Source organism: Phalaenopsis equestris, unplaced genomic scaffold (genome assembly GCF_001263595.1).
Source record: "Phalaenopsis equestris unplaced genomic scaffold, ASM126359v1 Scaffold000672, whole genome shotgun sequence".
NCBI lineage: Eukaryota > Viridiplantae > Streptophyta > Magnoliopsida > Asparagales > Orchidaceae > Phalaenopsis > Phalaenopsis equestris.
Window position 1 is genome coordinate 565934 of NW_018165112.1, and position 7433 is coordinate 573366.

Sequence of the window (7433 nt, forward strand, 5' to 3'; positions counted from 1 at the left end):
AGCTATTCTGTCAAGAGATGGAAACAAATCACCCAAGCAACGAAAAGCATTCAAGAAGTGCGGAACTTATTAGAAGGTACAGGGAGGTTACAGAGCATATAACTCGATTATAATCTCCTAAAATCCTCCATGTAACCTGTTTGCAGGTTACAGACGTACGTAACTTTGTGTACGTCTTATGTACGCAATTTTTTTCCGTCATAGTGACATTTTTTTCCGTTGTGGGGGGGGTGGGCTTTTACATGCATACCATACAATTCTTATGTATTTACATATCTAACACCTAAACTTTACCTTTTTATAATTATACCGCCTAAATCTTTCACACCACAAAAAAATACCACCATTTTAACTTAAAAAAAAAAGTAAAATACACCTTTTCATGCAAACATAAAGTGTTGTGTACGGAAAAAAATTGAAGTATAGGTGTTAGATATGTAAATACATAGGAATTGAGTGGTATGTATGCAAATCTTCCTTTTTACTTTTTCCATTCCATCTCTCGTAAGCACAACAACAGAATGGAGCGGAAAAGTAGATATCTTCCAAGGAAACAGCTGCCACAACAAAATATAAAATGAAAGCACAAGTGCCACTGAGAAGAGAGAAGAAAGAGCGAGCAATATTTATCATACATAAAACCTACACATTCATATTTTATGCATACCAATCAAATATTTAACATCATATCAAAAATACGACCATCAATATCTTTTTAAAAGTGAAATACACCTTTTTCATGAATAGGTTTATGACACATAGGTGTTATAAATGCAAATATATACATAAGAATTATGTGATATGTATGTAACTTTCACTAAAAAATTTCTTTTGTTTTCTTATTTCACTCTTCTTAGTGCTCCAAGATTGCCTAATTCCCATTAATTGTTATCATCTTAGTTCAACAAGACAAATCAAAGCATGGATGAACTACTACATTCTTAGTTTCTCTGCTTTTAAAAGAAAGCAATGCATGTAAAATAACGCCTAAGGTAGTTGGTAGGATGAAAGAAGGTTTACTTTGCTGATAATCCCTTTAATCCGGGAGAAAGTAAGAATTTTTGCTTTGTTGAGTAAGAAAATAAATGCAGAACGAATGTGTCAAAAAAAAATTACTAGTTTCTTTAATAGAAGCACAAATATAACTATCTTCAGCTATTCCATTAATGTATACATATAAAACCAATATAAGCACAACATCATGAGCAATCCCATACATAAATAAGAGAAAAAAGCTAACAATGTGAAAAAATTAGCAAACGCATGTAAATTCATGGAAGTCATAAAGTGCACAAGGAAGAGAGAGAGAGAGAGAGAGAGAGAGAGAGAGAGAGAGAGAGAGAGAGAGAGAGAGGGGGGGGGAGAGAGGGAGTGAGGAGATAAAAAGAGAGAGAATTAAGAAAAAACAGCTAAGTGTTGGAGTGGCAGAAACCAACAGATGGTTCTAACACAACAGATCCTCCACATTGCCCAATCATTGCATCAACTTCATACAATGTGCCGTATGCAGATGTTAGTGACACGGGAGCTTTTTGATACTCCCCGGGCCAAAATCAGTGAGCACACCACAATGAAACGACAAGAGAAAGAAGGAAAAACTCAAACGAGGGCTGCTCTTATAAAAAATAAATGGAAATAAGCAAGATAAAATTATGATATACTTTTCGAGAGGTAGATCGGCTCTGTCACAACCCTAGACATCGCTAGGAACACCACCAAAAAGAAAAAACACAGCAACCACCAAAATACATGCATGAAAGAAAACAAACCCTAGGTTCCCCCCTTAATAGAAACCTCACACAACATTTGAAAGCTTTCCTTTCCCACTTTCCCTCCAAACCTCCTTTAATTTCTCCTCTTTAATTCCATTAGAGCCCCACCCCCTCCTTTTCTTCTTCTGCGACCAGCCTAGACCCCTCCGCCTCTTCACGTGGCAATGACCAACCCGCCCGTGAGCTTGCTGGTTTGCATTCGGTGGGGCCATCCTGGACTGACATATATTTGGGCGTAAAACTACTCCCCTCCCAAAAAGTATCTTGTCCTCAAGGTGGAAGGATGGAAATGATTGTGGATCACCTCATAAGGCTCTCATGTTGCTTCGTAGTCTGGCAGCCATTTCCACTTAACTAATATCTCCTTCGCACCGTTACTCCTCGGCGCACTCCTTAGATCTCTAACAACTGAAGAATCACCTCCAAGTCCTTTGTCAACATCGACAGTAGTGTAGATGATGGTATAGGATTCCCAATCGCACGTCTCAGCTATGATATATGGAAGACCAGGTGTAGTGCAGACGATGATGGTAACCTCAAATGGTAGATCACTGCTCTGATGCATGTCATCACCTCATATGGCTCAAAAAATCTCGTGAAAGGTTCTCACTCCTCTTCTTGGCCAATGTCTTCTGTCGGTAGGGCATTAGGTTTAAGTAGACCATGTCCCATGGTTCAAATTATGCCTCTCTCTTGTGTTTATTTGTTTTCCTCTTCATGATTTGTTGAGCCCTCAAAAGATGCTCCTTGAGCTCTGTTAATATCCTATCCCTCTCCTCCAAGTACTGATCGACACTAAATACACGTGTAGCACCATGCCCATAATGTATCATGTGAGGAGGATCTTGCCCATACAATATCTTGAAAAGAGTGGTTTGTGTTGCGGTGTGGTACGAACTATTATATCAATATTCGACCTACACAGTCCACTTGGCCATAGTTTCAACGTATTGAATACAAAACAACGCAAGTATGTCTCCACACTCATATTGACCACCTCTATCTACCCAATAATCTAGAGATGATATGCAGTTCTCCTCTTAAAAATTGTCCCTTGCAACCTGAATAGATCTTTCCTTGAAGTAGCTAAGGAACACCTTGTCTCTATCTGAAAGAATTGATTCTGGTACTCCGTGCAAACAACCCACTCTCGGATAAACACCGATACAATCGAGACTGTGGTGTAAAGATGTCGTAAGGGAATGAAATGGGCATACTTATGCAAGCGGTCGACGACCACCATGATCACCGTGAACCCTTCTGACCGTGACAATCCCTCGATGAAATCCATCATAACTTCTTCCCAAACCTTCCCCGGTAAAGCTAATGGTTGTAGTAACTCTCCCAGTGTTGTGGTCAAGTACTTGTGTCGCTGACATACATCGCATTTTGCCACCATATCCTCGATGTCTCTGCGCATCCCCAACCAATAAATTTCTGCTGCCATAAGACTGTAGGTTTTCTACACCCCTGAGTGCCCCACAATCGCACTAGCATAAAACTCCTGTAATAATCTGGGAATATACTCTGAAGACTTGGGTAGCAGGCATCCTATCTGGGAATAATGGCGATCTACATTTCTGTTGGTTTATATCAGAGATCGGCTTTAAGCCCGAATCTTTTTGCATTAATTATGGATGGTCTTACTAGACAGTTAAAGGAGGATCTACCTTGGTGAATGTTTTCTCTTGATGATATCCTCTCATGGAAAAGACGAGAGAAAAAACTTGAATTATAATGGTTTACCTTGGAGTCTAAAGGCCTTTGTTTAAGTAGAACTAAAACTGAATATATGGAATGCAATTTTAGTAGTACTAGCTCTAGTGACAAAAATGCAACAATGGGTGATCAAAATTATTAAAAGTTGTGAACTCTTTTGATATATTGGGTATATTTTTCAAGTGATGGTGATATTTATTAGTATAATTTAAGTTGGTTATTTGAAGTGGAGGAATGTTTTGGGCTTATTGTGTGATAGAAAAGTACTGCTTAGACCGAAAGGAAAATTTTATAAGATGGTGAGACCTGCATTGCTCTATGAAGCTGAATGTTGGCCTTTAAAAGAGAAGCATAAAACTAAGTTTAAGTGTTGTCGTGATGAAAATGATTAGGTGGATGAGTGGTTTTCTCTTAGAGACAAAATGCAAAATGAATATATCTGAGATAGGATTGGTGTAGCTCCACTGAAGGACAAAATTAGAGAGAGTCGTCTTAGATGGTTTGGTCACATTAAACATCGACAATCTGATGATCTGATTATAAGAGTAGATGTTTTAGATTTGACTTATACTAAGGAAGGCAGAGGTAGACCTAGGAAGACTTGGGAATATCATATAAAAACTGATCTTAATTTATTAGAATTAAATGAAAATATGGCACTAAATAGGACGCAATGGAGGAAAATGATTCATGTAGTCGACCCCACTTAGTGATCGACCCCACTTAGTGAGAACTTAGTGAGATAAAGGTTTTGTTATTATTGTTGTTGTTGCTGCTTGGGTAGTAAGAATCGCCCTTGGTGGAGCTGTTGTTGCCCCCTCAATGCATATCCTAGATGACTGTTCAGATCCTGTAGTAACTCAACCCTTATCTTCTTCAACTCCTTATTTTTTCACTCTCCAATCTTAGGGGTTCCCAATTTAGGACCAATGATATCGATAGAGTCGTCAATTGGGGTTCCTCCACCATTCTTGACAGTACGTTCGCTGTATTATTTTCTAATCTTGGCTGGTACTGAATGTCAAAATCATACCCCAGTAGCTTGGATAGCCATCTCTGATGCTTCTCAGTCACCATCCACTTCTCCATAAGATACTTTAAACTCCTCTGATCTGTTATGACCAAAAAATATCATCCCAAAAGGTAGGGTCGCCGCTTCTAAATGGCCAAGACTATCACCATCAATTCCCATTTATATACTGACTTTTGCCTTGCTTTGACCATAAGAACCTAGCTAAAGTAGGCAATCAACCGCTAATTCTGCATGAGTATTGCTCCCAATCCGTACGCTGATGCATTGGTTTCCACCACAAATGGTTTACTGAAATTTAAAAGTGCTAATACTGTGACGCTAGTCATGTCTCTCCTTAGATGTTCAAATAAACGTGTCGCTGCTTTCCCCCATTTGCCCATTTGAAATTATCTTTCTTCAACGGCTCCTTCAGTGACCATGTTATCCTACCATATCCTCTCCTGAACCTACCATATCCTCTCATGAACTTCCAGTAGTAGCCGGTGAGACCCAGGAATCCTCTCAACTCCATCAAACTCCTTGGTAAGGGTCAATCAACTATAGCCTCGATCTTGGATTGATCCACTGCTACCCCCGTTTTGGTCACCACATGTCCTGAGTATTGATCCATTGCTACCCCCGTTTTGGTCACCACATGTCCTGAGTATTCTACCTGTAACTATGAAAAAGAACATTTTTCAAGTTGGAATATAGCTGGTGCTACCTCAACATCTCCAAGCCTATCCTAATGTGCTCCACATGCTCTTTTTGTACAACTGTAGAACAAAATATCTTAAAGAAACCATAATAAATTTCAGGAGATAAGGTTGAAAAACCCTATTCATGAGGGATTGAAATGACATCGGGGCGTTAGTGAGACCAAACGACATCACTAAGAACTCATAATGTCCTTTATGTGTCATGAATGTTAACTTGTGCACATCCGCTGGATTCATCGTAATCAAGTGGTACCCTGATAAGTTCATTTTTTGACGAAATGACTACGCCATAAAGCTCATCCAATAACCCATCAATTACAGGAATAGGAAACTTGTCTAACATTGTTTCCTTGTTCAAAGCCCGGTAGTCTACGCAGAATCACCAACTATCATCATTTTGCTTCACCAACAGGACGAGATTAGAAAAATGGCTCAAACTAGGCCTGATAATCCTAGCCTCGAGCATCTCTCAGATCAATTTCTCTATCTAATTCTTATGAATATGAGGGTACCAGTATAGTCTCATGCTGATGGGAGAAACACCCTCTTTCAATGTAATAGCTTGCTCATGCTCTGTCGGAGGAGATAACTTGTTTGGCTATTAGAATACATCCATAAACTGTTGTAGGAGTTGTTGGACTCCTTTCGGAAACTCTGTCAATGCTCTGCAACTCCACAAAGCAATCAACTCGACCATGGTTTTGAGCGACATCATGGTTTTCAACGACAACATAGTTTTGCATAACTAGCATCTCCCTCAACATCACATTCCTACCCTCCACTTGGAACTCTATCTTCAATGACTTCCAATCCACCTTCATCTCCCCTAATGTCTGTAGCCACTCCAACCCCAAAATCACATATGTGCTGCCCATATATAAAAGAAGTTTTCCCTTGCAAGTTCTCTGCTATTCTCCACCTTCTCTGTCTCTATCATGATGCTAAAGCTCTCTGTAGTCACCAGCTCCAACCCCAGCTTCTTCACGACCTAATTTTAGATCATGTTATGTGTGGCCCCACTATCTTCCAATACCACAATTGATTGTTTCTCGATCCACCCCATCACCTTCATGGTGTGATTTGTGGTAAATCTCACAACCAAATTGAGTGACATCTCCACAACATCCAAATGCAGATGCTTCTCCTTCACCGCATTGTCTTGTAATTCCTCACTGTTCGTATCCTCCACCTGAACTAAGAGAATCTGAAGGGTGTGTTCCTTGCAAATGTCCTGCGGTGTAACTCTTGTCACAGCCGTAACACAATCCATTTGCCCTTTTATCCTACACTTATGCATCTGCGAAGTGCTTGAAATTACCTCTGGGATGGGGTTTCACACTCTTCTCCTTCATTGTCTCTTTTTGAAAATATACCGTTTGGGTCCTCAGTGTTGTGGCTATCAAGGTGCTCCGGTATTATCCCCCATCATCAACTCGAGCTCCATCATTTCCCTTAACTGTCACAATCTCTGTATAAGCCTCCGGTATTATCCCCCATCATCAAATCGAGCTCCATCATTTCCCTTAACTGTCACAATCTCAAGGGGCAAAATGACAGCTTGTATGTCGAGCTTTATGCCTTTCAAGAAGTTCCCTTCTAGCACTGCTGTAGAAGTCCACCTCAACCTCCCTGACAAGAGCTCGAACTTCTCCTGGTATTCCGTAATCGTACCCTCTTGAACTAGAGCATAAAATTGCTCATGTAGTTTTTCTTCCCGAATGGCTCGAAAATGCTTCAATAAGCAATCTTTAAACTACTCCCAATACTGCATCGAATATCTTGCCTCCATCAACTAAAAACATGCTAATGTCTTTCCCACCAAGCATAAAAATTATAGTTAACATAATTTAATAATTAATAAATTAATATAGTTAATTATTTAATAATAAATATAACATAATTTAATTTTTTTTATAAATTTTGTTCATAAATTAAATTACTATAAAAAATTTAATATGCAATTATAATATTTATTATTTATTTATGATATTTATAAAATATTATAATAATATATTTAATTTTATATTAAATATTTAATTTTATAATAAATATTTAATTTAAAAATAATTTTATTACATCTATTAGCTATAAAAATGAATATTTATTTATTTAAAATTGTACTAAAAATTAAAATATTTTCTTATTGTAGATAAATTTAATACTATAAATATAAATTATATATTTAAATTATTATTTTGTATTAAATAATTA